The sequence below is a fragment of the Panthera uncia genome, assembly GCF_023721935.1.
Source record: "Panthera uncia isolate 11264 chromosome A1 unlocalized genomic scaffold, Puncia_PCG_1.0 HiC_scaffold_17, whole genome shotgun sequence".
Classification (NCBI taxonomy): domain Eukaryota; kingdom Metazoa; phylum Chordata; class Mammalia; order Carnivora; family Felidae; genus Panthera; species Panthera uncia.
In genome coordinates this window covers 69,877,031-69,901,607 of record NW_026057577.1, presented here as the reverse complement: position 1 = coordinate 69,901,607, position 24,577 = coordinate 69,877,031, and positions in this window count along the sequence as shown.

Sequence of the window (24,577 nt, the reverse complement as noted above, 5' to 3'; positions counted from 1 at the left end):
CATTTTCCTAATTTATAAAATGGTGGTAACAGTAATACTTTTCCTTACAAAGAAATTGGAGAGTTCCATGAGATGTAATTGTAAAGAAAATTCAGAATAAATGATTGGCACATAGTAGACACTTAATGGATGTTAGCTATTATACTGAAGATGGAGACACCCAAGTATCAAATTGGTTCTATGATAAAAGATACAGGATTAAACAAGGGGCAACAGAGAGAAGGGAGTAAGTAAAGACAGTATGGAACAAAGGTCAGCGGAACCACTGGGACTGAAAAGTCAAGTCTCTTTAGGGAGAGGGTTGCAATAGCAGTCTGCATTTCTGAAGAATAAAGTGAATCTGGCAAAATTGAAAACGATTTGCCATGGCTCTGGGCACCAGGAGCGGTGTGGTCTGCGTGGCCATCAGCATTGCAGAGAATAAAAATACCAGGAATCAAAAAGAAGTTAAAACCTGGGGAAAAGGGAGTAAAATTTACACAATTAAAACAATGAGAAATAAATATAAAGATCTGCATTTAGGTCAAAAGTTCAAAAATTATGTGGAAAAATCAGCATTACCTTGGAGACAAATTTGTTTTTTGATTATTGAATCATATTTTTATAATACTTCTCACTAATATCACGTATTTTTTTTTTACACGCCCAGCTACATGTGTACTTACTAGAACATATGTTTCCAGATAGCAGGGAGCTCATACATCTTGTCCACAGAAACCTACGATGCGTTTAGTACAGGGACGAGCACAGGGCACGCACTCCAGAAATACTTTTCAACAAAGGCACTGCTTTCATCTTATCTTGGGGGGGGGGGGGGGTGTTACTTAACCTAAGTTCCCGAATCTTTATCTCCAAAATTGTTGTAATAAATGAGATAATATACGTAAAGCACTTGGCCTGATGTCTGGCCCACGGCAGCTTCTCATAAATGCTAATTTGATTCTTCCTGCATAGGGCTGCTGTGTAGGAGATAAATTCTGTGCTTTGTAGAGGTGTTCTTTAAATGCCATGCCTCACAAAGTACATAACATTTTAGGTATTTTATCTTTTCTAGAAACTCCTAAATTATTTTACAATGAAAGTTGCTATTTACACTATATCTTTAGTACAATGTTGGTCAAAATATCAAAGAAATTCATGTACATTAAGTTTAGTAAACATTTATTGATTTTTATTACACTACATAGAGATAATACCACCTCTGTTTTCAAAGACTGCATATGGCCCAGGTGGGTGGACTTAGATTAAATAGCTGTATTTCAAAAATTATATTTTTAGGGGCACCTGCTGGTTCAGTCGGTTAAGCATCTGACTTTAGCTCAGGTCATGATCTCATGGTTCATGGGTTTGAGTCCTGCATCAAGCTCTGTGCTGACAGCTCAGAGCCTGGAGCCTGCTTCGGATTCTGTGTCTTCCTCTGTCTCTACCCTTCTCTCACTGGTGCTCTGTCTCTCTCTCTCTCTCTCTCTCAAAAATAAATGAATATTAAAATTTAAAAAAAAGAAATATATTTTTAAAATTGTAAAGAGGAACCAAGCCACCATTATTTTCAGTATATGATATATAGAACCATTTATATAAGTGTATATATATATATATATATATAATTTTTTTTTTTTTTTTTTTGGTTTTATAAAGTTGGTATTGAACTCTTGGAGATATCAACTTTAATACTAATAATTGTATACGTAGAGTTTCCTCTGGTTAGACAAAAGCACTGCGAAGCAGTAAAACAAATTATAAAGGATTATTTAGCTATTTTTTTTAACTTCAACTCCAAATGAAAACAATTATATTGGAGACATGCATTTAAGAAATGGGTGAATCATAAGGTCAAATTATCTTTAAAACAGAATCAAATGACCATTGAAATCTCTTACAAAAGACATTTGGCTTAGGAAAATTATTTCTTTTACTTGAGACTCAGCATTTATACATTTGCTGTTTTAAAATTACTTCTTAAGATTATCTTTGTATTATAATGGAATTGTTGTGCAAATATGGCTTAATACATAAAATGAGAGCTATTATGGTCTCCCTTATGGTTCCATCACAATCCATAAAGCGTCCTCCCAGGTCTCTGTAGAGTCTGCCCTCTGGTGCCCTAGGTCTGTGCTGCCACAGTCACATTCTCCAGCTTATCAGCTCTGAAATAAAAAGCAAATTCTGACCTCAAAAAGAGACTGGACAGATGTAGCCTAAATGCAATTTAAGAAAATCAAATACTATCAAAGGCTGATTTTGAAAGAAGGCTTTCCACCATTAAAAAACAAAACAAAACAAAAAATAATAGATCTTAAAATGCCAGCTGAGTGTAGTTTCTAATCAAGGAAAAAGGCATGATACAGCAGAAACTTTCAATATGCCACATTTGACTTACTTCAAGGATTATAAATTAATTTTAGAATTTCTAGAAGAGCATTTCTATTAGAAAAATCATCCATACAGTAATATGCCTAGCTATGAATTCAGCCTTCATTATTTCAAAGATTCCTTCTTGAGAAAAAAAAAATTATAGCCAGAAAAAGTTAACAATTTATCTTCTTAGAGATATTTTGAAAAATTAAGCAGAGATTCAAATAAATGTACTTACTGATCATATGCTACTTGTAAGATTTCTTCTTTTAAGCTTGGTGCCAAAACTCTTATCCTTTAAATAAACATAGGAAATAAATTCTAGGAGAGGAAAAGCATGTTCTGAAACTCTAAAATATGGTTTAGAGTTCATAAATCACGTGATGAAAATTTATTTCATTAATTTAAACAAGCTGCCAGACTTTATGAAAGACATCTTCATATTCCAAATTGGTAGTTAAAATGTGATAGGTCTATAGTCTTGTTTTAACCTGAAATGATCAAAATCAGGCTACTTAATACTTCGTTAATTATAATCCATTAAAGAAGATGACTAAATTCAGAATCCACCAGTTGAATATGTGATAATAGCTGACATTTTGTGGTATTAACAGTTTATAATAATTGTCTTTTCACATATGGAATATTATTGATATGATTAGCACTGTACAAAATGAATAGCAAAGGGAAGTTATGTGTCTTCTGGAGGAATAGCTGACATTCTTTTTTTAAAAAAATGTATATATAGCATTGGAAAACCCACAAATCTGAGAACTGTGCATTAATTGAAGTATTATGAATTAATTTGTTAGGGGTGGAAAGCAGACTTATGGGTGATTTTAATGATGAGTTACATTGAATTTCTTGCACAATAGTATGCATGTCTTTGATGATAACAACCTCAGAAATAGATCATTTTAAACAGCAAAGGCAGCAATTATAGAAGGTTGTCAGATTACAAAAATTCAGCGATTAGACATGAATTTTATCAGGGCATGATGCACTGTAGATATGTTTTTTTTCATATTGATTTCTGTTATATCTCTTTAATAATAAAATATTTTTAATCTCTCTCAAGATCTCTCTGTTTAACAAAATCCTCCCACCAGATATGCAAACTAGAGCCAGGCTAGTCATTTTGGAATTGTGAAAAAAAAAAAAGGGTAATAATGTGTTGTGTTAAACTCTACTGTTCCAATTCATTTCAATGAGAATCAGTCAATAAAAAGTCTCTGTTTCAGCAAAGGCGGGAGGAGAAACAAAAGGACTTAATGAAATGATCTGTTTACAAAATGCTAAGTGAGGGTTCTATGAGAAAACAGCATTAAATCCAATTTTCCTCTCCTAATGCAATTTAGGAAATCTCATATTCTCCCAGTTTTTGCTTGTCATTTTTTTTTTTTTTTTTGTAAATGGACTGAGGCATGTGGCCTTTTTTCTTAATGTTAATTTTTTTTTAAAGCTATTTAACTTTCTTTCTCTTCAACTTTGCTACAGTATTTCTAAATAGCCCAGAAGAGATAAATCAACGCCTGAACTGTAACCTTACACTTATATACTTGTTAAATGACTTTTTTACAGTCTGTTATTGCTAGAAATTGGATTGCTTTTAAACTAATGCTGTCTGGCGGGCAAAAGTGAGTGAAACCGCAAAGCCTGGAGGAACACTAATTACTTGTTTTAATTAGCAGCAACTTTCACTAGAGTATAATCTCCCTACAGGCCACTTTTCGGTAGGTGTGGAAAAAAAAATCATGTAGGAACAAACTGATAATCTCTGACTTGCGCCTAAATGAGAGCAGAACTCTGCGTCTAGTGTAGACATATTCTGTACAAGCCTCTAAACCCGCCGGGAACAGGGCCTACCAGGCTCGGCTACCCAATTCAAAGATCTTTAGCAATCAGTTACACAATAGAGCCCCCTATTTTATGCTGCTACATCATAAAAGTGGTCCTTTTGTTACATTTCCATCCTGAAAAGGGTCTTAATCCCTTTCTTTTCAGGCCAGTCTATGGCAAATTCCATTGGGACATCCCATTCGCCACAAGGACTGAAATGACCCACTCCGAAAGCAGCATGTGAAGCTTTGAGCCTTTTTTTTCCCCCTGCCACTCTCCAGAGAACATTAAATCGTACTTTTCATTCCCCTCACCATAGGGGGAACCCCCTTAATGATGACAGAGAAAGAAAAATTCCATCACACTGTCCTATGATACCATTCTGTTGTCAAGCAGGCGTTTCCCTGGTCAGAGAATCAAACATGGCTTCCAGCAGGTGGATGGTGCTGAAGGTCACAGGCAGCCAAATGCAGAGGTTACACACGGAGGAAGCGCAGGTTCCCACAGCAAATTAAGTCATCTGTGAAGCCTTCTCATTTCCCAGCGACTAAATTTATGACTGCTCTAAAGGGTCATCATCGCTTGCATGCACATGTGCTTTAATGAAAGTATTTGAGTTTAGAAGAGTGGGATAGTCCCAATTAAAAACACATACATGAGCTACATGTTTAAAGGGATGAGTGAAATATTCAAATCTGCATATATAACTCTTTTATTCCTAAGGAGGTAAACACTTCATAACTTTTAATAATTTAAAAATAAAGTTGTAAATACTAGATTGAACATGGGTGTATTTCCAAGGTAAGGTGGAAATTAAATGTTAAATGTGAAAGTGGAAGTAAAATGTTACTATTGGTAAATAGTAACATTTTTTTCTTTGTTATAAAAAACTTTTAACTTTTACATTAAAGATACTGAATAAAATCCCGCAATATTATAGTTTTGTTATGCTATTATAAATCTTGATTATTGTGCTGTTATTTCATATAGAACGTGAAATATGCATTTCATTTTTTAAAACTCAAAACTGACTTCAAATGTTTTTTTATAAAGTAAAAATATGGAGTAGTAAATTAGTAGTTTTCATTTGATTTAATAACCTGAACTTGATTGATTTTATTCAAATTAAAAGTAAAGTTTTCTCATAGATTTTACCATATTTAAATTTTTATTTAAAATACCTTTTAAATTATACTGTAATTCCTGCTCAAAAGATGAGATTGAATAAGACTTTTATTCTATTTTACACAAATGACTTAGAGAATTGGCTAATAAACTTTCACAGTTGTTAACATGTCCAACTGTAAATGGTGATACCATTGTAAATATTCCCTTGACCAGATTATGATATTTTTTTAATGTAGATATTTTTTGAAAAATTTTGTTCATTCTCTTAATAACTTAGAAGGGGCCTTATCCCTCCTCTCTACAGGTATAATTTCTTGCAAAGTTTATTTATATATAATCACATATCATAGGGAGCTATTCTATATATATATATATATATATATATATATATATATATATATATATATAACTTCGTATGGTCATATCATATACATACTTATTTATCTCATACTCCAGGATTTAAAATTTTCTGAATTACAAAAATAACCTAAAAAATCAAAGCAAACTCAAAACTAAGCATATTAATTCAGAATACAACAGATATTTTATTCTGCCATTTTTATATTACTCAGGTGATAATGTTTTCCCATGCTTTGTTGTTTGAAATATCAAGGAAACCAACCCTCCAAAATGCTTGTACTGTAACTTCCCTGTGTTGCTGCGCAATGTTTCTTCCCAGAAATCTATTTTAGCTTGCATTAAGGTACCTATAGTTACTGTTTTGTAAATACTGAAAACTCACCATGCATTTCTACAAATTATCAAATCTTGGGCCTGAGATTCGTTTTCTTCAATGGCAAGCTTGTGCTTTGGTTGTGTGCAGCTTGCTGGAGGGTGGGGTATGCTGTGCATGAGATAGCAAAAAGAGATCTGAATGAGTAAAAGTAAACATCCAGAATAAAGGAGCAGTTGAAAGGAGCTTTTTGAACAAGGGGTGTTGCAGCAGAGGAGAATGGGTGAGGGGGGGCTGCCCCAAACCCTTTGTTTCCCTTCACAGTGGTGCCTCTGAGGGACCTGCATTGTGCCATGAATGAACGGACCATCTCTCAAACAGGCTAATAGTCACCCCTTGCAAGTGCATTTAAATCATGTAGCCTAAATATTTAGAGTTATTTGGGGCTCTTTTTTTCATTAATTAGTGGCTACCTACCTACCACTCCTCAATTTTCTGTACGCTCTTTCCCTGATACTTTCCACAAGGCACATGCTGAAATCCCTGGCTAAAAGTTATGCCTAGGACTGGTGTTGTTTCATTGAGCCTGAAGAAAAATCATTTATTTTGTAAGATTTCTGTGCTATAGAGAGAACCTGTATTTCACATGAGATGCAAACTAAAACATAATTTATTCCTATTTTCCAGTTTTAATTTCTGGGCAGAAAGGCTTTTTGAGGACAATTTTAGTTTCTTTGCTTGTAAGTGGGAAAAGAAAACCCATGTCTGAAGAATTATCTTTCAGAATCTATACACCCCAGAGGGAAGTTGACTAAGTACAGGTTGCAAAAAGAAAAAGCAAAAAAAGAAACAAAGGTGTTTTTTTTTATCCTTTTGCTAAATATCAAAGTATTTGTGTTTTATATTTCTGAAGATTCTCCAGGTAGGTGTCTTGATGGGAAATAGAACTTTAATGTCCATGAAGGACTCAACCACAGTTTCCAAGTGCCATCTAAATTCCATTATTAACTTTTTCAGTATTTTGACTAGTGATTAGCCTCCTAGGGATTTCCCACCAGTAAAATCACTTCATTTAATTACCGAAAGTCCAAGTATAGAAGCTACGAGCATATATACATACATGTATTCTATAGCTGATAGCTTATTCGATAGGGCTTTATGAAAAAGGTAAATTTTTCTTCTGGAATAACCAGTCATAAAACTATAAAAGATTTTAATTATTGACCTTTGAAGCAAATATTCCTGACTTAAAATACCTTCCCCAGTTATGTATGATGCAAAATTTGAAGGTGTGGGCATAATTACCGTTTTGGTAATATAATTCTTTTTATCTTTGGAGAACATTTGTCTTTGATTTTAACATATAAATGCCGAAACAAAGATAATGTTATATTTGAGAAGATGTGATAATATAAACAAATATTTTAATTATAAAAAATTATAACTTTATCAGTACTTATGTATGGGTTCTGGTTACATGGCTGTGTTCAAATTGTGAAAATTAATTAGGCTGCTGTTTATTATCCTTATAGTATGTGTATTTTAAATTCTAAATTCTAAATGATTTAAAATTCTAAATGATTTCCAGAATCATAGAACTTCAGGAGTTACCTTACAAATTGTCTAATATAGATTCCCCAACAGGTCTTTCTTTTTTGAATGGACAGTTTTATACCCAGACTGTCTTGACAGAGCAGAAGTCCCTGACCACATATTTATGGCATGTTTAAAAAGGGTATAAATAATAAACATGACAGAATTATGCAAACCAAAATACAAATTCTTAATTACAAAGTATTGTTAAAGTTTCTAAGGGATAGCAAGTTGCATGAGACAAGTTTGCTTACCTCCAAGAATTCAAAATATAGAAAGGAGGAAGTTAGACATATTCATAAGTGTGACAGTTCTTCTTTATTTTTTTTTTTAATTTTTAATATTTATTTTTGAGACAGAGAGAGACACAGTGTGAGCAGGGGAGGGGCAGAGAGAGAGGGAGACAGAATCCAAAGCAGGCCCCAGGCTCCGAGCTATCAGCACAGAGCCCTATGCGGGGCTCAAACTCACAAACTGTGAGCTCATGACCTGAGCTGAAGTCGGACGCTTAACTGACTGAGCCACCCAGGCGCCCCAAGTGTGACAGTTCTTCTGATTGAAATACAAAGCGTTATGGAGTATTTTTTTTTTTAACCTTTATTTATTTTTGAGAGACAGAGAGAGACAGAGAACGAGCAGGGGAGGAACAGAGAGAGAGGGAGACACAGAATCCGAAGCAGGCTCCAGGCTCTGAGCTGTCAGCACAGAGCCAGACACGGGGCTCGAACCCATGAACCGCGAGATCATGACCTGAGCTGAAGTCAGTTACTTCACTGACTGAGCCATCCAGATGCCCCTGGAGTATCTTTGATAAATGATGACAATGTGCCAGTTGTGGCTCTAAGGGTTTTACCTGAATACTGTTGATTTTTCACAAGAGCCCTGTGAAATGGTTACTAGTATTTCCCCTCTACAGATGGAGAAACTACAACTTTAAAAACATCAAAAACATAGTGTTAGTAAGTGTTGAAGAATGAATTTCAGTGAAGGAAGTCTGACTCTGCAACCTATGTTCTTCTCTTCTACTATCTGAGACTAATATACTTCTTAGGTCTCCTCAAAGTCCCAAGAGGGAGCAAGTAAATGTCGATTTCCTGACTTCTTCAGATGAAATGCATATTCAGTATGAATTAGACAATGACAGAATTCGAAATATTTGTTTTCCAACTTATTAATTTAGATGCTAAAGTGGACTTACGCACAGAAATGCTATTATAAATATATTCCCCAGTTTACGAATATCTGGTTAATTCCTTCCTGGTTAGGATTTTTTGTGCTAATCTTATGGATGAAATTGCTGCATTGTAAGTTTTATGAAGTATTCATTGCTTAATAGATATTCATTATGGACTCTGTACCACATCAAAACATTGAACTATGATTATTAGGCCCACATATTCTAACAGAAGAAACATGGAATTATTGAATGCATTGTGATAAATCCTATAGTAAATATACTTTCATAGTATTCTAGGAATACAACAGAAGGTAGATTTGTTCGGGCTAACGGATTTGGGGAAGACTTTTTTTAAGTTTATATATTTATTATTTAAGAGAGAGAGAGAGAGTGAGAGCGCCTGAGTGGGGCAGGGGCAGAGAGAGAGAGGGAGGGTGAGAATCCCAAGCAGGCTCCATGGTGACAGCACAGAGCCTGTGCCTTCCCCACTCATGTGCACACTTGTGCATTCTCTCAAGATAAATAACATTTCAAAAAAACATTAGGGGCTTTAACACTAAGTAAACAAACACATAAATATATTATGATAAGTTGTGATCAATGGTATAAAGAAAATTAAGACAGTGTTGTGAAGGGCAGCTATGAGGGGAATCTACTTCATATTAGGTGCTCAGGAAAATTACTCTGGAGAAGTGAGATGAAGAATGGGAAGGAGTAGGTGGGAGAAAATGAAAATAGTGAATGTTCTAAGAAGAAAGAGCAGCTATGTGGCAAGTCCACAAAATAGGAAAGAGCTTGGAATATTCTGGAAACTGAAGTAAAAAAGAAATAAGCACTATAACTGAACCATAAAAAGCAAAGAGGAGAACAGTTCAAAATGATTTGGGGGATGTGGCTCAAGAGCCGGATTTTAGAGGCAAACTCCTTTAAAAACATGTTTATTTACTTTGAGAGAGAAAGAGAGAGAGCCAGCAGGGGAAGGGCAGAGAGAGAGGGAGAGAGAATTTCAGGAAGGCTCTGGGCTTCAGAACAGATCCCAATGTGTGGCTCAGTGTCACAAACCACCATATCATGAACTGAGCTGAAGTCAAGAGTCCAATGCTCAACTGACTGAGCCACCCAAGTGCCCTGAGGAAAACTTTTAAAGAGCCTGGATTTAATCCCAGATTCAAGGGAAGCCATGTAAATTCTTTACAAGTGTTAGCTACTATTATTTCTACTTATGTTGTAAAGTATTCGCCAGCTCTCTTTCTAATAAAACATTATATTCATAATACTAACATAGCATTGAACTTTTAATATTTTTCTTTGTAGAAATTTGAAGTCCTCTCAAGCCAAAAGCATGCTCTCTGCAGAAAAAAATAATGCCATTTCTTCCTATAATTTGTCCCCACATGGTAAGTGCTAGGCAGCTTCTTAAAGCTACTTACAGTAGCACAGGAATTAACAAACAAAGAAAAAGGGCCCAGGGGGACTAGAGAATTGAAGTTCCATCTGATGTCAACATTGAAAAAAAACAAAAAACAAAAAACAAAACCTTTCCCAATGGCCATAGTGAGGGCCAAAATAGGACTTAGGGTACTTGTGAGGCTTAAATAAAATAATCCATATATTTCACTCAGGATATGATGTGCCACATATTGGTGTTTCAGTAAGCATTCATTATTGTTATATTCAATGTAAAATAAGCATTCAGAAAGTCAATATTTCTTTTCAGTAGTTCTCATTTATAGAGGCTAGCTTTTCTGCCATAAGTTACATGCAACATACCAACCTATCACTGAATAGAGTCATTACTTTAAGGACAAGTGAATTGACTAATTTTATACATAAGTCCAGACAGAAGTTCAGTTGCTTCAAAGGGAAGTTTTCACTCCTTTCTTGCATATCTCACAATACACCGAGGTCATTTAGGATCATGTCACCCAAATTTGGATAGTTGATGTGACCTAAGACCAAGGAGGTATAGACACTACTTCCTTTTTCTTTGTCACTTGAACATGCCACAGGTGTAAGAATGTGGTCATTACCCCACCCCCCCGAACCAGTTTTCTTTCTCTGTGTCTCCCCATCTGCATCTAGATGCAGATGCTCCTGCAGAGGACTCCCAGGGGAAAGGTACATCCATGAGATGGAGGGAGCTTGAGTCCCTAAGTCACCACGTGAGTGTTCTCCAACCAAACCCTGGGCTTGAACTGCTGTGTGAGTGAGAAACAGGCATTTTTCCCAGTAAGCCATTTGTTGAGATCTTTGGATTTTCTGTTTTAGCTATTGGGGTAACTTGATTAAATACTGAGATACTCCAGAAAATGCCATTCTCTTAAGATATAAACATGTTTTTTAAAAATCACTTAAAATTCCCAATTTTTTCTCTGCTTTAGTTGTCTGTTTCTCCTAATAGTACCATCATGTTCCCAGGCTCTCCATTTCAAAATCTTGGTGTTATCATTGGCTCTGTTTTATTCCTCATACATTATTGGTTGCCATCTTTGGTAAAGTTTGAATCTTCAGTGATTCTTACATCTAGTCTTCCTTTAGCTAAAATAGCAGTTTATATCTTTGGCTTCTTTCCTTGATTATTATTTTCGTAATTCATCCACAATATATTTGCTTGTCAATATGCGCCGAGCATTGTGCTAGGGAGTTATCAGTCAGAGTCCAGCAAGGAGACAGAAACCATACAGTAATTTGAATCAGGAAAATTCAGTATAAAGAATTAACTAGCATAAAGCGTAAAAAAAGGACTGTAAGGCTAAAGAAGTAGAAAATGCAAAAAGCAGCTACTCGTATCTAAGGCCAAGGGAGAGTGAACAAGAAGGAACTAAGAATTTAGAAAAGGAATTATTCCCTGCCCCTAAAATGCAGAGATTCTTATGGGAGAAATTAGCACTCCCAAAGAAACAATGTTTTGACACATAAGAAATTTGCGGAAGTAAAAAGGGCGCCAACTGGCCCCTAAGAATTACCCGCGGAGAAGCTGAGAAATCTGTTCAAGGATGGTGTAGTTGTACTTCATTCTTAGGAATGTCCCACTGAATGTCTGAGAAACCTGTTGGAGGGTGCAGTCAGGCCAGAGCTGGTCCCTAGAAAACCTACAAAAGGTTTGTCAAGTGGCCACATAAACTGCTAGAAGGTCTGGGTAGACTGGTCCCTAAAAATGGACTTGTTTTTACTTTTACTTGTGTTCCTCCAGTTCCCTCTCTTAACAAAGCCTCACATCAAGTCAACTGGTGAAGGAGAAATGTTTGCTGGGTCCATTTATAGTATTAAGATTAGAGCATAGAAAATGGATTTTGAGCTGAGAAATATTAATGTAATAATTAGCACAGGGAATCAGAGAATAACAACAAAGTCCCCACATTCTATTAGCTCAGAAACTACTTGGACCATGATTCAGAAGTATTTACGATAGATTTGAATAAGTGCTATGGTAGGGGTATATAAAATGTTGATAGGAATATAGAGAAGCTGACTGAATCCATACTGGGAAATGGGAGATGATTATGGAAGAGCTGATGTCTTGGGTGAGTTTCAAAAAGTCAACGGGCACTAGCTGGATGGGGCATGGGTGAAGAGGAGGAAATTTTCCAGATAGAGGAAAGAGCAAGGGCAAAGGCTGCAGGTGAGCTGGAGCATTGTTTATATGATAAATCATAAATTATGTAAATTGTAAACTATGGGAAAAAAGTGACCCTAATCTGTCAGCATGGGCTAGATCATAAATTTTTCTGTTTTTTTAATTTTTAAATGTTTTACATCAGAGACTAACCTAAGGATTAGAAATAGTTGGTTAAGGGCAGGGGGAGGTTCAGAATCACAACACTGAATATCTGTTGCCAGAGTGAACTTGATAAAAGTTCTGCAAGGGTTGATATCTGTATTTGCTGGTGAAGTTCACATGCCTCTGTACCCGGTACACAGCATAGGCTCAAACACCATTTGCCGAATAGATGAATGAATGAGTGAATTATAGTTCATTGTCAAGATGGTATCTAATTTGACCTGAGTTAGAAGTAATTGATTATTCAGTTGTAGAAGCTGAGGAGCCAGGTGGATATAAATCACCAGCTCAAGGCAGAATTCTACAAAGAAATTTAGTTTGGGAGTTGCCAAGATATGGGCAGGATTTCAGCTCTTGAGTCTAAATAAAATCATTTAAAGAGAATGTAATGGAATGATATGAAATGAGGGGTATAACAGAATTTGGAGGCATCAGTAGTTACTATAGAATTAGAGAAAAAAGAATCAGAAATGAGATAGAGAAATACCCAAAGATTTTGGACAAGATCTTGAGAGAGGTAATTTGAATACAAAGGAGGAGAGGGATCAAGAAAGAAGCAGCAGTCAACGGATTCAGCATAAGAATCAAGTTAAGATTAAAAAAAAAAAAAAAAGTAATGTTAATATCTTTTAATCAGCTTTTTCTCCCTAACCTAATACTACAACCTAGGTACTGTTCTCTGTGGAGCCTTGCTAAAGTCTAGTTCTCATCATTTAACTTCCCCTTTAAAAACTTTTGATGATTCCTCATGGTTCTCGAAATCATAATCAAGAACCAATCAACCAGACCTCAGGACCAGTGTGACCTCTGCTTTGAATCCCGTTGCGTTTCTCTGGGACTTGGCTACACTCAGCCTTTTGATTAGTATTTGTGTACTGTCTTATCACATCTGTAATGCCTCTTGACTGGACTGTAAGTTTTCTGAGAGCAGGAACTGAGTCTTACTCTTTGTATCTCTACAGATTTAGCATGATGCTTATTTTTTTCTTTTAATGCATTAAACACCATATTGTGAAAATTGAAATACATTGCCTTTCCTGATAATGCTTTTAGTTAACATTGAAACTCATAAATTGGGTATCATAGTCCCATTTTCCCTATTCAGTGGAACAAATGTTCCTTTCTACATTACTGTTCTGTGGAAAATTGGAGCTTCAGACTAGGACTGCGTGCCTAACAAGACTGAAATGTTTTACCACATTGTACCACACTGCCAATGGAAAGACACCAATAAATATTCATTTAATAAAATTGGTTTGAATTGATATGGGCCTTGGAAATGGCTTTCAGTTGTGTTGGTAGAGCTCCTTGCCTGGTCTTTTTTGCGTGTTATTTTAATTGTACAGCATGGGTGATGATATCGAAAGTGAGGGTGGGGGATAGAAGGATAATAAGTTGTAGAGGACAGAATTTGGATTTTGAATGATACTGACAGGGTTGAAATGATGGGTTAAAGCGAATGAGTTGAAATTCAACCAGGAAGGATTCTGGAGGACGCATTAGCCTCGGGGGGGGGGGGGGGGCACAAAAGGTGAAAGAGAAGTTAGGAGGGTTTTAAACAGTCCAGGAGAGAAGAAATGAGGACCTGAACTCTGTTAACGGGAATGGATGTGAGTGACACGGAGCATTTCAAGTCCATATACCTTGACAAGTGAATGGATGCAAGCGTGAGGGAGAAAGATTCAAATGGGACTTTAAATAGTTGACCGTGAATAACCCAGAAAAGGTGAAGACATTGGCAGAGACAGTGAGGTCAGAAGAGGGACCCAGATGGGGAGCAGAATGAGAAGAGCAGTGATTTCAGCTTTGGGCATGCAAGTTATTCAAGTGGACGTAAAGTCATTTTTTTTTTTTTTTTAATTGGGACACTGTTGATTCATCTCATTTATTTTAGGCAAGGTATTCAACCTATTCATAAGTTTTAAAGCTGTATAGTATTGAACATACATACGTTGTGCCAGCAACAAAGCAGAGTGCTTTATATGCATCTTCTTACTTAGTTGCCTTAACTTGCCTTGGAAATCCATTTACAGCTGAGAAAGTTGAACCTGGCAACTAGAAAAGACATCTTAAGATACCCAGAGACATTTTTTAAGACATCCAAAGACATCTGTGGAAATCACGAAAGCTCATATTAAATTCATTATTAAAGCTCATATTAAGTGAAATTGCTTTCTTTTGGTAATATTTCTGCCTAATATAAACTATTATTTAAACCATGTTCATCTCAGTGAACTTGATATGTACCTCTGTTTCCCATTTTGTCACCATTTTGGCACTTACTCATAGGCTGAATCTGTCTGATCCTGACCTTGCTTAGGAGGAGCTCTAACACCCCAAACTACGATTGTGAGTCTCATCCATCTGGCTACCCTTAGCTGGCCATATCCCCTACCTCTGAGGAAAGGAACTTCGATATCCTCTGCCAGATATGTCTTGAAACTGTCCTACTCTCTCTGGGCTTTCTACGTTTATAGTTTGAACTAGCTTTTGAAGTTTGAGGGAGAGTTTCATGAGTGAATAGGAGAAGAAAGAAATTCCAGATGGTGGAAACAGTATGTGCAAAGCACAATGCAAGAAAGGCACAGCAGACTGAGGTGATTGTGTTAATGATTTGTTACACGCTTCTCAGTATAAAGAGTCTTTACCCTGAAGGCTGAAGATGAAGACCAAGAGATGGGTAGTTTTGTGTTTCACTTTCATCTTCTAAGAACAAGTGATGTTCCCTTTTTGTTCATTTTTGTACACCAAGCATAGATAAAGTGGACTTTCCTGTTCCAGTCTTATCCCTAAAACTTTATCTCATCTTTGACTTTCTCTTCTTGGTGATGGTCACAAAGGTCCATGACATTTTTTTACTTCTAAATCTTAGGTCATCAAAACTCTGTGGTTTCTTAGGATAGTCCTTCTTTATTTCTTCATGGGTTTTACTTTCATTTTTGTTTCGCTTAACTGTTCTGCCCTTAAGAATCTTCTTTGGGGAGCTGAGAGAGAGTTCTAGAAACCAGATGCCTACACTTTTGCTTTATTTTATATATGGCTTTCTTAAAAACCTAAGGCATATGTTTAGGAATCTCCAATAGACAATTTTTACATTTTTATGAACTCATAGTTGACATATGGCAATTAACTATTAGTTGTTCCTCCCAATATTTAGTTTTTCTTTATTTTCTGAGTGAATTCCACAAGCTTTACTGGGGTACAGAATAAAGACCACACATCTCATGTTCATGGGCCTAAATTATGGCCAGTTGGATGTAAGTAGAGATTATGTGTACACAGGAAGTGTCCTTAAAGGAAGGTGACATAACTTTCTTTTGGTAAGGATGAAACTATTGGAATTCTAGCCGCCATCTTGGACTGATTAAGAGGGCCACATCAGAAAAGCAGTAGCAATGATAGTGGCTGGCAGTATATGTAGCATTTGCCATCTCCCAGGAATTATTCTTTGCAATTTGCATATGTTAACTCATATGCAACTCATATGCACATAACAGTCATATGAGATGGAGATCTCAGTTTCTTCATAGAGCTTAAGCACAGGGTTCTACATTGCCTGGGTTATGTTTGATATGGCCTTTTATCATCTGCATCTTACTTAGCAGGTAAAGAGTTAAAAACAGTACCTGGACGTGAGAAGCACTCGTTAAATGTTAGCTACTGTTATGTTTGAGTACTTATTACAAATTATTACCCACAGTTTCAATTAGAAATTTCCATTAAAGTAATTTATAGTTAGTAATTATAAATCTATTTACAGATGTAGACACGGAGGCACAGAGAGATGAATTGACTTGCCAAAGATTGAACAACTAGGAGGTGGTGAAGTTGGATTCTGTGTCAATGTTCTTAACCTATTCCATTTTGAATGAAAGGCGGAGAGGCAACTGGAATCTGCACTAATTTGTTATGTTGCTACCCTAACCCTAGAGAGCTGACCTCGGGACTTTGTCAACAGAGAATGAAATCTTATGCACTAGGCCAGTTAATTTGGATTTTCTGTTGCATGCAGCTAAACTGAATTCTAACTGTATAGTGTCTTAATTCCTCCCAAGGTCATTGCCACTTTCAGATCATTACACAATTCTTTCTTTTTGATCAAAGTGAAGTTCAGAATAACAGTTCTTGTTCCCTTTGTATCGTCTGTGAGATAAAATTATCAGCAACATTAGTGAAGCATTTTAAATAGGAAATTCAAGTTAATGGAGTTGATGTTCCCATAGATATGTGGATAGATGTAGGACCCAGAGCTCTGTCAGCATCTTCTCCCTGGCCTGTATCATTTATTTCATGTATTAGGAGATCGTCATTCATATCCCCTGTATGTTTGGGCATCCAATAATACACTTCCACCAGCAAAACACTAGAATCTCTCTCTTTTTAAATTTTCATCCAGTATCAAGCACGCTTTTATCTTTATGGCCATGGATTTTAATAGAAATACATATCTGACGAATTTATCTCCAAGACTTATTATAGCTAAATTCATGATTTTAAGAACAAGAAGGTATTGAGAAGTAGTGGACCTCTTTGTTTAACACAAACACTTGTTTTGTTGTTTCTGCTGGGCATGTCGAATGGAAATACGGAAATATAGTGTTTAATGGAAATATGGTGTCTAAAAAAAGTCTTGCTGTCTAATTTTGGCTCTTAGGAATTATTAAAATTGTTTAGTATACAATGGCAGAAGTTAAAAAGCAAGACAATATGGTGAGCAAATTCTTAACATTTAAGCTAACAAATTTAGAAGCATAGTTGAATCTAATATTTTCTATTTGTTTTATTTGATGCTGCTATTAGGTAATAGCTGTAGTATAGAAATTCATCTATAGATCTTATTTTCTACAATTTCAGTGATCTGGCTAGATGTAGAAATTCACATTAGCACATTTTAATAATTTGCTTTTTCACCTTATTTTGTTTTTACTAATTCACAGAAGTGAGAACTGGGAAATCCATGTGTTTGAACACGAGGAGAAAAAAAATAATGTGTAAATTTTACCAGAATATCCAAATGGAATATCTTTGAAAACTGATCCATCTTTTGTTACTGCTGCCTAAGTAGTCAACCACAGGATGTTTTGATTTAACCTCAAATCTTCTCAGATACACTCAGAGGTGTAACACTAACACACTAAAGTAAATACCACAAAACATCCTTTGCCTTTGAAACATAACTGCTGTCATAATGACCATCTGCTGGCTGTAGGTTTCGAACATTCAGTGACCTCTGACATTTATGACAAATTATGTACCAAAGTGCTAGTGACGCCTTGTTAAAATGAAGCCAGAGGCCCTCAAGTTCCCAACCCCTCTTGTCTTTAAAAGCATGGGTTAAACGGCAGCAAGAGGCAGCCTGGACAGAAAACAGACATGGCGACAGCTAAAAGGAAATGAAATCCTAATCCTCTACCCTTTGACTTTTGTAGCTAGCTTCACTGCGATGTGCTTTCAACCATTAAACAACCTTAACCTTCCGAAGAGCCAAACCAGTTAAAATTGACTGAAAATTTGCACATCACCACCCAGGACTTGATTGATTCTTATTTGAAAATTGCGGAGAGGACAGTCGCTTACTGCAATATTTTTAACCAACAAAATGTTTCTCAGTCACCTCCAGTGCACAGTGAAATTGATGTCATATAAAAAGCAATGTGAAGAGCACTTTTCAAAGTCACAAAGTTAGTCTAGCTGCAAAATACAGTTGTGTCAGTTGGATTTAGACAGAGTAGACTATATTGTGTAAATGGTTTTTAAAAATACATAAAAAACAACTTTACTTTTTGATTCCATTTCCGAAGATACATACTCATTTTACATATATGGGATAAACAAGGTTAGATAGTTTTTATTATAAAAATCTAGTGGTATATTTTTGTAAGCAATAGTTATGTTATTACTATTGTCATGAAAAATGGTGAAAATAATATACACAAAATAAATTTATACAATGCAACTTCTTCACACAAAAACAACGTGAGGTATTTTTAATTTATGATTTCGTGACACAAGGTAATGGTCTGAAGACCAGAATCTTCAAATAAGTTAACATTGTAATTGATAAGCTTATGAGGCAAGCCATATAAAAGAAATGCATATAACTCCACATGATGGGATGACACAAAAATGTTGACATACTGTGAAATAGTAAGACATTTCTTAAGCAAAACCTTTAGGAAAATTGGAGCTCCCAAGCGTCCAATTTCTCACCTATGTTTTCTTGACTGATCAATGTAAAATAGATTATGCGGTCTTTGGCATGACAAAAAATAAAAATAAAAAAAAAATAAAAACAACCGAGCCAGGGGACCATAGAGCACTAAGGCATGTACTGAAACAATGCAAAAACTTACATTGTATCTCCATGCTTACCTAAAAAGGAGTTTACCTATACATTTTCAAAGAAATTACAAAGTTTTCATAACTTTGCTTTGTTGGAACTATTATCTGCAGTTTCTTTTTTCTTTTAATGTTTTATTTATTTTTGAGACAGGGAGAGAGACAGAGCATGAGCAGGGGAGAGGCAGAGAGAGAGGGAGACACAGAATTGGAAGCAGGCTCCAGGCTCTGAGCTGTCAGCACAGAGCCCGATGCGGGGCTCCAACTCACGGACTGTGAGATCATGACCTGAGCCGAAGTCAGATGCTCAACCGACTGAGCCACCCAGGCGCCCCTTATCTGCAGTTTCAAGAATTACTTTAGATAGACAAGATTCTAACTGGTCCAAAGGAGAATTTATGACCCCTGCAAAACCAGCTTCAAATGAAGCTAAATTCTTTGTGTGAGGGGATGTGAGGTGTTCATTGAACAGGTTTGAATTTCAAAATTGGATTAAATAATAGACAAAAAGAATTCTAGAAATACCCCATCATCATGTTTCTTCTTTGTGGGTTTTATAAACTCTATCAGGCAATTATTTCCTTAGCTTTTTTCTGGACTACTTTTGTTTTATTTAATTTTTTTAATGTTTATTTATTTTGAGAAAGAAAGAAAGAAAGAAAGAGAGTGTGTACACGTGAGCAGGAGACAGGCAGAGAGGGGAGGAGAGAGAATCTCAAGCAGGCTCTGCATTGAAAGCACAGAGTTCAACTGGGGGTTCTATGTCACAAATCATGAGATCATGACCTGAGCTGAAATCAAGAATCTGACACTTAACTGACTGAGCCATCCAGGCACGTCTGGACTACTTTTATTTAATTAAAAAAAAAACTTTATGTTTATTCATTTTTGAAAGACAGAGAGAGACAGAGCACAAACAAGAGTGGGGACGGGGGTGGGGCACAGAATCCGAAGCAGGCTCCAGGCTCCAAGCTGTCAGCACAGAGCCCGACGTGGGGCTCGAACTCACCAACCGTGAGATCATGACCTGAGCCGAAGTTGGATGCTCAACCAACTCAACCACCCAGGTTCCCCACCTCTGGACTACTTTTAGAGGGCATGGGTCACAGATTTAGATATTACACTTTCTCTCCTATTAGAATTTTATAAATTGTCGGTGCCTGTATAAAATATGCCCACAAATGTATGAATATGTTTGCATATATGTATATACATTTTATAATTATAATTTTATCATTTTTTATTTTAATATTTAAATTGACACTTCAGGAGTAAAATCTAGTCTTAAGCAAAGTTTGTAATATATTTCCAGTTCCTTTGTGCCTTTGCATTTCAGCAGATTCTTTCTCCTTCATCCAGTGCCTTTCTTTGTCCTTTTTGCCTCTACGTGGACAAACACTTCCTTCTCCCCCTCAAAATTAGCAGCTATGTTGCAGTCCCCAGGGCATGTGTTCTTTTCTAGAAAGTAACAAAATAGTAACAATGAACACAGAAGCACTCACCAAATTTTTCCATGGAACATTAGCACTAAAACCTTATAAATCATAAGACCCAGAGGTTTTTCATAAATATATTTTTTTCATTAATGGGATTCCTTTTACTTTTTCTGAAGATATCTGTATTTGACGTGGAACTTAGAAGCCAAGGGCCCTCATTGCTAATCTTGACTTCTGCCTCCTGGAGCTTCTCTCCAGTTGCTATGGCGTATGACAGACTCCATGGATAGAGTTTAAAGAGCTTTATGTAGCTCAACTCTACAGACAGGTAACTAAGTCCAGAAGAAGTGAAGTGACTTTGGCCCTGTGTCAGAAATGTTCTTCCTTACTCTGTCTTCATTTCTAAAACCCCTTTTCATAGGACTCCTATTCTGTCATAACCTGACTTCTCCTAGAAAAGTCATTTTATACGATTTTGTGGTTACATGCTTTTTCTTGCAGTTTTTGGATAATACTCTGCTGCAATTGTTTGTATACTTTATGGGGACAGAGACTGTTTGACTCATTTTCATCCATGGCTTCTACCAGGGTCTGACCATAGCAGGTACTCATTAAATGTTAACATGTATCAGTACTGTCTTTAGAGTTGACAAGAGTTATGTACAGCTTGACGCTGGCAGGAAAAACCAAACTAAACCGAAACTAGCCAGTTTTCCAATCTTTATTACAATGCTTTATCTACTGCGTGACTTTTGTTTTAGATTCTTTTCTAATAAGGCTATATAGTAAGACCTTTATCCAGGCACTCAACTCAAAACAATTAAGTATGAGAATTTCAGATATAAAATAAAATACTACTGATATACCTATGCTAAAGAAGTTACATTATATATTTTTTGGTAGCTAAATTTTTCTGTTAACACTTGTGGCTCCCAAAACTATTTTTTTTTTCACTGCATGAATACTTCTGGCTGCTTCTCATTTTGCAGCAGGTATGTTTCTCCTACCCATACCCAGGACTTTACAGTTTCACTACATACTCATTGGCTCAGTCTCATGGGAAGAAATTTTGCTACTTTAGGACTGTCTGAAATGGAAGGGGTTATAATAAAATATAAATATTCAATGTCGTTGCTGGGTTCAAGTAGAAGACGGACTCTCGGTTTTCTAGATGTTCAGGAATGAATTTATTTGTCAAGTCATGGACTAAACATGTGTCCACACTATTAAATGCACTCGTAAATTCATATCTATGTCCAAAAGCTCTGCCTTCCCCTATTAAAACAGATAAAAGTCTGTGCTTCTAAGGTAAAATCCTGTACTTGTCCCTAATCAAATCCCTCCTCATCTACTCAAAAACATCACCCCAGCAATTCTACCTCTGTCTTCTGCGTCTTCATTGTTTCCACTAGACAAACACAATGTAATACTCTCCATCTTTAAAACAAATTCCTCCCTTGAGGAAGAATAAACTCTCTGACTGCTTATCTCTGTCTACTTACCACCACACTTCTCTACTCTGCCTTGCAGCAAAACTCTTGGAAATAGATCTTATATACATCTCAATTTCCTCCCTTTTCTTTGCTTTGATTTTCTGTTGATTCAACACTAGTCAGCTTTTTTGTTATTCTGAAACTCAGAATTACTTCACCAACGAGAGAAGATGGGGGCATTTATAACCCTGAGTCCCATCTTCTCATTAGTGTGAATTGCCTGTGGGGTCCTTAATTGCATACATGACCACAGGGACTGAGTGACTGGTTTTCACTTTGGAAAAAACCTTGAGAAGTTAAGCAGAAAATCTTGGAGGTTCTTAGCATGAACTGAAACTGTCTACCACAGTTTCAGCTGAGCTTGGAGACTGACCAAAGGGATGTGATGCACAGGACACAAACAAATGTCTGCTTTGAACTTTTCCATGTTTGGTTCATCTTATTCTCTTTTTACAAAACCTCCTCACGTTTGTAACCTTTAAACTGGCATGCCCCAGGAGTTAATCTTTGGCCTTTTTCTTTTCTAACTACATTGACTACTTACCTGACTTATGCGATCCAATCACGTTGAAATAATGTTTATAATGTTAAATTCCAATTTTGTACCTACCTCTTTCCTAAATTCTAGACCAAGACATCAGGTACCTACACAACGTCTCTCCTTGGATACTAACTCAAAACCAAACTCTTCACATAATTTTACCATCCAAACCAGCAATTTTCCTCCACATACTCTACCCATGAGAAATAAAAACATGACTTGGATGTGAATAGTCAATGCTACATTATTTATAATAGCCCCAAGCTGGGGAAAAACAAAAACAAAAACAAAATAACTGATAACATATCCATTCAGTGAAATATTATTCAGCAATAAAAAGGAAAGAAGTACTGACTCTTGCTATAATATAAATGAATCTGAAAGCATAGCATTAAGAGAAAGAAGCCAGATACCAAAACCAACACATGTATGATTCTGTTTCTATGAAATGTCAGAATAGGGAAATCTGCCAATATGGAAAATAGGTCAGTGATTGCCAGGGGCTTGAGATGTATATGAGGAGTTACTACAAATGGGTACCAAGCATCTTTTTGAGGTTGATAAAAATATTCTGAAATGAGGTCAGATTGATGGCTGCATAACTCTAAATTCACCAAAACTTACTAAATTCTATACCCTCAATGGGTGAAATTTATGGAATGGCATGTATACTTCAAAAATGTTAAAAATAACCCGAATTTTGATCTCCTGCCTTGAACTTTCTTCTTTCTTTCCCATTTTTGGACACATCAGCTCTGTTTTACCAGCTCCTTAAGTGAGAAACCTTGGAATCATTTTTGACTTGCTCAGAGTAAAATCCAAAGATGTCATCACTGTAGGGTTTCCAGAGAAAATACAGGACACCCCGTTCAACATGAATTAGAAATGAACAGCAAATATATATATATATATATATATATATATATATATATATATATTTTTTTTTTTTTTTTTAAATTACATATGTCCTATACAATATTTAGGACATACATATATTTGAACCATTTGTTGTTTATCTACAACTCAGACTTAGCATTCTGTATCTTTATTTGCTAAATCTAGCAACGCCACATCAAAAAGTGCCCGATGACCTGGGCTCTCACTCTCTCTCTCTCATGTCACCTTCTTCCTCATCCTTTTTGCTCAAATTACTGAGGCCTTTTCACCACTTTCAAGCAAGTTAAGAATGTTCTAACCATAGTGCCTTTGAGTTTGTTCTTCCCTGTATCTAGAAACATTTTTCTCCCAATATCTGCCTGGTTTGTTTTCCCGTTTTACTTACCTTTCTGGCTAAATGACAGATCTACATAGAGGCCTTCCTGATCAACCAGTCAATAACAGCTCTTGCCGTGTACTTTCTCATTTCTTTCATGTGGCTTTCCTTATTTTCTTAGCACTTATCACAAATGGGCATATAATACATTTGTTTTGTCAATCTCTAATATGAAGTAGAGGCAGAAAACTTGCCTCTGGACACTTCCGTATATAAAAGGACTAGAATAATATTTGGCAGATAATAAGTGATCAGTAAATTCAGTCACACACTCATCCATCCACCCATTGATAGATCTATTCATCCATTCAACATTTTTTTCCTTTTCTACGTTCTAGGTGTCAAATCGCATGTAGTGCTACTGTCAATGTCTCAAGTAGTGTATTTTTAGAAAGCAAGTGGAAAAAGAGAAGCAAGAGTGTGGTGAAGCTAACAGGGACAAATTGACAGGCAGAAATAGATATGTGTCTGTAGGCTAATGATAGCACGATAAGTTGGATGGTAGCATGGTCACTGCACTTGTATTCCTGAGTGACAAGCCCACCCACCCAACTGGAGTTCAGGGGAAAGGTTAAATCGAGAGACAGTATTTGGGACTCATCTGCCTGGGGTGATAGTTAAAACTGACGTATCCTGAGTTCCTGTCAGCAGCTGTTCCTGTGCACTTGAGAACTCTCCATTAACATTTAAACTGACTGTCAAGTCCATGATTTTGTCCTCTGTCTTCCATCAATTACTTTCTTCCTTTTAAAACGTTGAAGTCTTCCCTGTCCATTGGCACATTCACCATTGCCTCCCCAGTTCTCCAGGATTTTCTATTCTCAGGATGCTTTTGCTTTACTTTCGAACCTTGCTCCATCTTATTTCTCCTTTCCTTCATTTCTCTACTTCCTCATTATCTCACTTCAACCATTGAATTGAAATTGAATCCTTCAAAGTCACCAATCCC